The sequence below is a fragment of the Labeo rohita genome, chromosome 6 (genome assembly GCF_022985175.1).
Source record: "Labeo rohita strain BAU-BD-2019 chromosome 6, IGBB_LRoh.1.0, whole genome shotgun sequence".
NCBI lineage: Eukaryota > Metazoa > Chordata > Actinopteri > Cypriniformes > Cyprinidae > Labeo > Labeo rohita.
This window is the reverse complement of record NC_066874.1, coordinates 34,883,265-34,892,790: the sequence shown is the minus strand read 5'-3', so window position 1 is coordinate 34,892,790 and position 9,526 is coordinate 34,883,265. Positions and strand designations below refer to the sequence as shown.

At 38.3% G+C, this 9,526-nt stretch overlaps 2 long non-coding RNA genes across 2 annotated transcripts; both read right to left on the bottom strand.

Annotated features, from left to right (window-relative positions):
* Positions 1–2,115: 2,115 nt before the first annotated feature.
* Positions 2,116–5,809, bottom strand: LOC127166425 (uncharacterized). Its single transcript, XR_007827906.1, has 3 exons — positions 5,720–5,809; positions 2,884–3,019; positions 2,116–2,235 (listed from the first exon to the last, which is right to left on the bottom strand). It is a non-coding gene; the product is annotated as an uncharacterized LOC127166425 (long non-coding RNA).
* Positions 5,810–6,035: 226 nt separating this feature from the next.
* On the bottom strand, positions 6,036–7,625 carry LOC127166423 (uncharacterized). The gene is made up of 3 exons (XR_007827905.1): positions 7,549–7,625; positions 6,336–6,389; positions 6,036–6,128 (listed from the first exon to the last, which is right to left on the bottom strand). It is a non-coding gene; the product is annotated as an uncharacterized LOC127166423 (long non-coding RNA).
* Between the last annotated feature and the right edge of the window lie 1,901 nt (positions 7,626–9,526).

The window sequence follows — 9,526 nt, the reverse complement described above, 5'->3', positions numbered from 1 at the left end:
CCGTCACTACAGGGCAGTTTCCACTAGGTGGCACTGTTTCAATAACAGAGTTAAAGCTCAAGTGACTCCTTGGTGTAATTCCCCTTTCTGCCACAAGAGGAACATATTCACACTTCTTAGAGCAGTGGTGCCCAAACATTCCCGGAGGGCCGGTGTCCTGCAGAGTTTAGCTACAGCTTGCCTCAACACAACTGCCGGGAAGTTTCTAGCATGCCTAGTAAGAGCTTGACAGGTTCAGATGTGTTTAATTGGAGTTGGAGCTAAACTCTGCAGGACATCAACCCTTCAGGACCAAGTTTGGGCACCCCAGTCGTAGATCAAAGGTCTTCGACTCTGCTCCTGGAGACTCACTGTCCTGCAGAGTTCAGCTCCGACCCTAATCAAACACACCTGAACCAGTTAATTAAGGACCTTAGGATTGGCTGAAAATCACAGGTAGGGGTCTTGAAGTTTTGTAGTTTAGTTCTGTATGTCAGTGGGACCCCAGAAGATTGATGGGTTCTTCTTCAACTACCATCAGCATAACCTCTGCTTACTTGCTGTGGTAGTTTAGCATAATGTATTAACATTAACTGCTAATGTAAAGAAACTGCACCTTTATGATGTACTCTCACTTGTCTCTAAATACAAGCTTGAGTGACTAAAGACACAGGTGACGCATCTTAGTATCATGACACATCTTGCAACGGCAACGTCATGGGTTTGATTCCTAGAAAATGCATGAAGTGTTCAAACGTATACTTTGAATGCATTATGAAAGTGTCCGCCAGAGCATAGATATAATTGTAATCATTGCTGTGCACTTTGACCATTATTCTGATATTGATGGTGTCTGGCAGGGTTAGATACGACTCAAGGTAATGTAATGAGGTAATGGTAAAGAACTTACCCTTAGTTTAAAAAAAACCTTAGAGGCTGATTTGCACTAGGCCATAAAGAAACGCCATGTGACAACACTGCACAGTTCTCAGAAATGGTCAAAGGCGTGTTAGTGACCTGTTTGCACACTTTCATCACTTCTCTACCACTCAAGATGATTTATATGGTTGAATTGACTGTAAATGTGCATACAGAAGGACTGCTTTCATACAGGGTAAGGGAAGACAGGTAACCAACTAAACTTCTTTCTCAGACAAACCTTAATTCTGTGATATACGACCAAGGCCTTGATTGTCAGACTTCTGACTGAACATCATTCTTGCCCCAACATGCAACTCTGGAGAAAAAAAAACAACAACATCAGTAGGTTGGGATTTATTTTTCTAAATGGTTTAGATTTGCATTTAAAAACCCTAGAAGGTTGATTTTTTCAGGTGTTATACCTTACATAGACAGCAGGTGGCGCCTGAGGATTTTTCAGAGATCGTGAGTGTAACTCACTTAATTCTGAATTCCTATATTTCAAATTATAAGAAAAAACCTTCATTCAGCAGACACGTTAACCCAATGCAACTTACAGTACACACTTAGTACAGATACGTGTACGATCGTCTAGGAGGAACATGTGGGAAGCTGCCTGTGCTCGAGGGCCGATGTCTTATTCTTTACAGGGTTCAAACTAGCAGACTTCTACATTTCAGCCCTAATGTTTAGCCAATCCACCACACAAATATGTTTGCAAAAGAGAATGTTTGAAAAGACTGAACTATCACACAATTCAAAGCATCTCTGGAAAGTCCTGACGTACGTAACTGTAAAAGCTAGCTGTTCATTTGACAATAAAAGCATTTTTTAACATGTATAGACACTGACACACATTTTACCAACTTTTTTAGGTGTTTTGTGGAGTGGTGTGGGGAGGTTTAGTGCTTAAGGATCTCCATTTGTAACTGAAAGACTGCAGGTTCAAATCCTAGAAGGACTGATTCATGAACTACCATCATTGGGATGAACAAAGGTTCCTACAAGAAGACTGTACCTGTGGTAAAGATGTACTGTAGGTCCAAACATCGGCGGAATGAAGAAAACCCAACCAAAACAAAACAAGAGGCACAACAAGTGTTTTGTTTTGGAATCTGACAGTGCAATGGAGTTTGAAATTTGGTCCTCCAACCTAATTCTTGGTTTCTTTGCTTGCAACACACCTTGATTCTTCGACTGATCAAACAGCTTCTTTGACCGCAGGTTGAAAAACGGAGGAAGACAAGACAAAGAACATTTTCATCAAAAACCAGACAGTGTACATACCCAAGTCATTCTGCTTGTCTTCTAGTGGATCTGGTGGTTCTTGCACTCCTAGAATTCAAAGATTGTTACCCGTTTGTTACAACTGCAAGTCATCTTCGGTCGTGAGCACTAACTGATGAATAGTTCCTGCAAATTGAACTCAAGAATGGATGTTTCTTGCATCATCGAGATCAGGGGTAGGCAAGTTCAGTCCTAGAGAGCCTGCAGAGTTCAGCTCCAACCCTGAAAGAAAAACTCACCTGCACATAGCCTTAGTAATCCTGAAGACATTGATTAGTTCAGGTGTGTTTGATTAGGGCTGGAACTGAACTCTGCAGGGCTATGGCTCTCTAAGACCAACCTTACCTACCCCTGATCTAGATGTAACCTTTCTGGTTATACTCTCTCAGCTTGGGAGAATCGAAGTGGGAATTGAACTGGTGTTTCCGGCATGGGAGGCAAGCATGCAAATAAGGATTCTAAAGACCACGGCCTCTAGCATCAGTCACTAGTCAGGCACCTCCTTAGATAAGTGAGGTCTACCTGCACAGCTCTTACTAGTTGGCCTCCAGAGGGAAATGAATCAGTTACCCAAGAAGGGTAATGATCTAGAGGGAATGTCAGATTGGTAACCTTGGACATTGTGCCCACCAAAAAACCAAGGTCCCTAGCATATACAAGTAAATGAGGCAGCAAACAATATTTTGGAGTCCTTACCTAAACTTTGTTGTAGGTGTGGTCTGGTGGGTTGTGTAGTCTACTGATGCAAGATCTGGATGGGTAACAGATTGCTTGAAACCCTGTAAGGATGGATCCTTGATCCCAAGCCCAAGCTGCTTCAGGAGGACCATCCCTACAAGAGAACAGGATGACAGTGAGTGAAAGCTCTGGGAAAAAATTCATTCCAAATGGAATTGAAATGAGGGAACTCTTGCTCACTGGGACTGAAGTATTTTTGTTCCCAAGCAATTCAATTGCAATGAAACGAGGAACAGATGGAATGAGGGGCACTGCTTGCAATGAAGAAGCTGGTTCAAATCTTTTTGAATTTATCATCACCTGTTTTCTTGTCTGTCAATTTAAATAAGCGTCCAAGTTTTGGAAGCTTTATTCCAGTCATGATTCCGGTACCAAAGATGGGGCATCTAGTAACTCTAATATACAGACTTGGAGGTTCTTAGACAGACTCAGTCTGAAGGACCTTCAACCCCTTGACAAAAATCAATTGATCCCACTGCACATAGAGTTGATCAAAGGTGCTTCCACTGGAATAAAGTTTGCCAATGCACAACATTCACCTGACCAGTCAGGACCACAGTTTATCATCTGTCCTGGGCTACTTAGACTAACATCGACTAGCGCCATCAGGTCGTCTCCCACCCTGTTATTGTCCTGGCTCAACCCTGCTTAGTCTCAGTGGGTAACTAGTCAAGAGCTGCAGGGTGATAGGCTGCCAGCAGACAACTCCCGTGACAATATTTGCTAAAAGGGTTGGGAAAAAAAGATAGAAGGTATCGGTAGGAGGACTTTGAAAGTGCCACTGCGTGACCCCATGCAAACTGTATGGGGTTTCGGTAGGTAACGTCCCACTACTCAATCTTTGCCAAAAGGGTTGGGAAAAAAAGGTAGAAGGTATCGGTAGGAGGACTTTGAAAGTGCCACTGCGTGACCCCATGCAAACTGTATGGGGTTTCGGTAGGTAACATCCCACTACTCAATCTTTGCCAAAAGCCACCAGGTTGGAGACCCCGGAGCAGGTGAGGTGTAACTACCATAAACAGAGAAAGTGCATGGCTGCCTTCTTGGCTTCCAGCTGAAAATGATTCAACTACAAACATTTGTGTTCTTTTGCAACATAAGGAAAATGTTCTAGCCTCATACATCAGTGATGAAACATTTGTGTGGTTTGGATCTACTGTCTGGCTGCAGGCCCACTGAAACCTCTTTGTCCAGCCAAGTGGTTGTGGGAATGGATGATAGCTGCTGCCATTAGCAGTGCTGAAATCTTATTTCAATAAAACTGAAGCATATATGGATTGACAGAAAACCACTCACCAAGAAAACATCTTGCTGACGTACTTTACAAATAACTACAGATTCAATTGGCCTGAGATCAGGCTCAATCCTAGCCTTCTGGATCTGAACCTCTCCAGCTTTCTTTTAATATTTAGGGCCCAGTAGGCGAAAATGGTGCATCTCTTCAACCAGACACATGATTTAAAGAATCATTCCTTATATGGTCAACATAGTGCTAGCGACACAAAGTCACAGGTTCGATTCCAAGGGGATGCATGCACTGATAAAATATAAAGATTGCACCGTCGCTTTGGATAAAAGCATATGATGAATGTGTCAATGGGTTATGCATTCAACTTTATTACTTTGAGTTGGTGGTTTTGAAATATTTGTAACCCAAAGTATGAGCAATCACAATATAGCAATGCACTTCTTTACAAGTACCACTGAAAGCGTTGATGTTTTCAACGCGTTGACTTAAAAAGCATTGACTTAAATTGGTCAGCTGAGTCCGAGGTAAAAACGGAGCCCCCTATTGGCAGCGCTGGGTAGTAACTGATTACATGTAATCTGGTTTACATAATCAGATTCCAAAAATTTAAAAAAATCTTGTCGTTAGATTATATTACATTTTCGTAATCAGGCTACAGTTACTTTTTTACTGATTACATATTATTAATACATTAATACATTATTAATATTCTTTCATCTTTTACATTTTCCTTTCTAAAATAGCCTACCACTTACATACATTCAGAAAGTCTTCCAGTTTGTGGAAATGTACACAATAACCAGTCACTAGTCAGGTAGCTACACAGCATTTGACCACTGATTTACAAAAATCAGAAGTGTTTTATCTTAAGAAGTTAAACTTTCATTTAAGCCTAACTCAATTGTTAATGATATGTTTAATGCACTTCATGCTGTCAACAAATGCAATTTATTTTCTGTTTGTATTTTTTATCAATATGGTACAAGATTATCTTATTTAAAACAATGTGATAAACGAGTTAGGTCAAAAGTAATCTAGAAGTAATCAAAAAGTAGTCTTATGTTATATTACCTAAAATGAGAGTAATGTGATGAACTACATTACTGATTACAATTTTTGTGATGTAACTTGAAATCAGTAACGAATAACAATTTGTAAGCAATTTACCCAACACTGCATATTGGCAGTGTGGTGACAATTCTACCGTAATTTACAACAAGCAAATAAATTTGTAATTTCTTAAATTAAGATGATTGTCTTAAAGGTGTTAAATCTGCAGTATGACAACATACTGTTGTATAAATTATTATTGTTCAGTTTGAAAAGTAAGTCACGGTTAGTAAGTCAATATTCAGGCTGTTAAATACCACTGTGATATAAAATGTAAGCATCTACATCATTATGAGAGCACAGTGATGGGTGTTTTCAGAACGACACTGTTAGTTTATCTGGAGTAAGCTAGCATCAGTACAGGTCAGGGAATTAATGTCACCTGTCTTTTCATTCTCTCTAAACCCTTATTGGCCCAAAGCCCCAACCACTCACATAATTTCCTGAGCAGACCTAATTCTTGTGGATGGAAACTAGTAGGCCATCTTGGAAGGTTCTTAAGCTACAGCGAGAGACACTTTCAACCTGTAGAGAAGAAAGTGTTTGTATATTAGTAGGTCACGGGGAAAGCCTTAGTTTAGTTTGTACTATCACAGTGTTTCTTCCCAATCCATGAGCATACTAAAGGGTGAATCACACAAAAGCATGTCTAGATCACATTTCACCAATAAAAAAGACACAAATTAAAAATAAATTAATTAATAAACTCAATTACACAATTACTTCAGTTTGCATATTATGTTAGTATACCTATTCAAAATGGTAGCTGATCAGGCAAAAGCACCATCGGATTGTTCACACGACTGTCCGGTTGAACTTCCTGGTTTTTCACATTTATTTAGTGCTAGAAAGAAAGAGACAAGTGTATAACAGACAACACTTATAGATTCTATATATGAAATATGAGCAAATGTGAAAGTATGGTGATAGGAACATTCAGAACTGTATTTTCTGTGATTGTGTATGTATTAAGCATCATATAAGATCACTCATTACTGCCTGACATACTGTAAACTGACCGAACGCATTAGTATCGTTGAACAGCACTGACCTCTGGTGGAAGAAACCTGAGGTGAATCTCCCACAGTCAGAGTCAAAACAGATGCTGAAAAGAAACATACTGTCAAATGCATTATCTTCCAATTAGAAAGCCATTTCTTTGCACAAATGAAGATGAAATATTTATTGCTCATTCATTTGATGCAACTCGATGCAGTTCTTGAAGATAAAATCCACCTTTACAATGAATTCTATAATAATATAATCCGCATATCTTGAATTTTCATTGCTCAGACATGGAATCAAATTGATTGCTGTAGCTTAAGAATAATTTATACCGTCTCTTAAAAATGCATCTCAAATGCACAGAAATGCTCTCTGACTTCACAGGAATCACTGACAGAACCGATCAATCATGCTATACTAAAGAAACTTAACTTCATTTTTCTCTGCTTATAATGAATTAAAGAACTATATACACATTTCTATTTAACAGTATTTAACAGATACAGATGCAAACCTTTGCAACTAAAGCTAAAGTGAGATGCATGCTTTGTGCAGGTTTTTTGTAAGTTTTAAGAAGGTAAATTTAAAGACCTTTTTAACACCAATTAAAGAAAATGTAATTAGCAGCACTTCAAAGTTTCCAGCAATCTCAATTACTTTTGAAAATTACTTTTTAATTAATTTTACACAAAAATTAGCTGAACTAGAATATGAAAATAAGTTTCACACACTGTATTTTCTCTTGTTTTCCAATGCAAATGTCTCTAAAGATTCTTAAATCAAGGTAGATGCAAAAATGACGTATGATAAGCAATCTTGTATTCTGATAAATTCATCAAAATGAAGTGAATTTATGATTTAAAGGGGCAAAAATCTCTGAATGGCCTCAAAAAAAAAAAAATCAACAACTTAAAGTGAAGTTTTCATTCTCCATTGACAGGTATTTGTTTGTGTTTTAAGCATAAACCCACTGAATTTTGTTATCTCAAAAACGAGACTTCATATCTTCATAATATCTTCTTAAATACATTTATGCTGATTTTAGGATGTTTAGATAACAAGACAAAAATACTGACACAGATCTTAATTTTTGCAGTGCATGCAACATTTAATGCCAAAACTTTATAAATCTAAGACTTTCTAAAGACCTCTTAAAGCTTTAATTTGTAAGTAATTTAAGTTATAATGAAGCCAACAAAAACAGTAATAAAGAATGGTTAAAAGTGTCCATATATGCAGACATGCTCATGCATGCTTACCTGGCTCTGCATCTCTGCCGGTCTCTCCTCAACCGTGTGTGTGCAGACGGGGTGGAACAGACGGGGTGAAAGCGCCCTTTTATGCGGCACGGTGTGTGTTATGCCGGTAGCAGGGTCGGACCCAGAGCCAATGGGAGGGAAACATGTGCACAGGACCATCTGCAATGGAAAAACAAATCCTGTAAAGACTGGATGGATTTCGTTGAGTGAGAGAAAACTGCCCAGATGTCGAAGGCCTGAGTAACAGATGTAGTTTTGCACTCTCTACCTAACACAGAGAAACACACACACACACACTCAATTATATCACATATCTTTGCTTTAAAAAAATTAGTTTTCACCACAAAACTATTGATGTGAACTGCAAAAGTGATTAAAAATGCTGAAAAAAATGAAAAGGAAAAAAAAAGGAAAAATGAAAAGGCTATTCACTTAGCACTTTTGCATGCATACTTAAAACATACACTCGAATTTATGCAAGCGTGCATGCATACATACTTAAATATCCATCTTTCCTTTTCCAGTGTCATTTATCTCAGCATGAAGCATGAATTACTCAATATTTTCACTGGCGTGGCTGCTGCTTTGGAAAGTGATGGGCAAAGCTTCTGCTTTTCACTCACGTTCTGTGAATAGATCGGCGGCGTTCGCCTTTAGCTCGGCTGAACGTGTGCCATCACGCTAATCCAGAAAGAGTTGTAAAGCCCTCAATGAGCTTGAGGAGGTTTATGTGAATGGACACCTGCAACTTTTATTTGTGAACTGAGAGAGATTCTCACACAGGTGGTCGATATTTACCTTTACCTGATTTAGACTGGACCAATTTAACCAGCGGACAGGTGCATTCTGGGGAAAGCCTCTTAGGACACCTCTTTTAGATACGTCCAAGCAGCACAGACTGAAATGGCAGGGAAGAATAAACCACGTGCACTCACGCACAAATGAGGGAATTAGTAAATTTGCAATTAACAGAATGAAACACAAATGACAATTTCACCATCTGACAACTCGATAGTAGAAAATAGCTTATTCATAGAACTTTACCAGCCCATCTGACTGAACAAAATGAGAATGACTCTGAGTGTGTGTGTGTGTGTGTGTGTGTACTTGTTTTTGCTACATTATGGGGACCAAATGTCCCCATAAGGATAGTAAAACCTGACATTTTTGACATTGTGGGGACCGGCCTGCGGTCATTGCAGTCACCACAATGTTAAAAAATGATTAAAAATAGTAAATGATGTTTATCTGAAAGTGTAACGATGCAGACATGTTTTCTGTGAGGGCTAGGTTTAGGGTTAGGGTTGGGTTAGGGGATAGACAATATTGTTTGGTCAGTATAAAATCTATAGAAGTCTATGGAAAGTCCCCACAATTCACAAAAACAAACGTGTGTGTGTGTGTGTGAGTGAGAGAGAGAGAAAGAGAGAGAGAGAGCAAGTGATAGAGCTTAACCTGGCTGTCTGGAAGTGCCTGTGCATATGGTGACAGCATCTGTGTGAGTCTAAATCAGCAAACACCAATCACACAACATCAACTCTCATTCACAATGTTCACTCAACACAGACAATACTGTCTCTCAATGATATATTCAAGTTGTGTTCACATTAAAAGAATTAAATAAATAAAAACAAATACAAATAATAAATGCATTAAAAAATAACAAAAATTAAATTATAAATTAAATAATACAATTAAGTATTCATTAAATTAATTGCACTTAAAATGTCAAATAAAATGAATGATTTAAAGAAAATAATAAATACATTAACTAAAATTGAAATTAATTAACTTAATTTAGAATAATTTAATTAAATTGTACTTAAAACTTAATTAAGGCACAACACTGCATATATTGAAAGTAATATGCAAATTCTAATTTGATCCTTACTGTCAGCCAACTCCTCTACATCAGTTCAGAATCTGCAGAAGCTGCTGTAGACCTTCCAAGAGTGACACATTATAGTCATCAAAGATG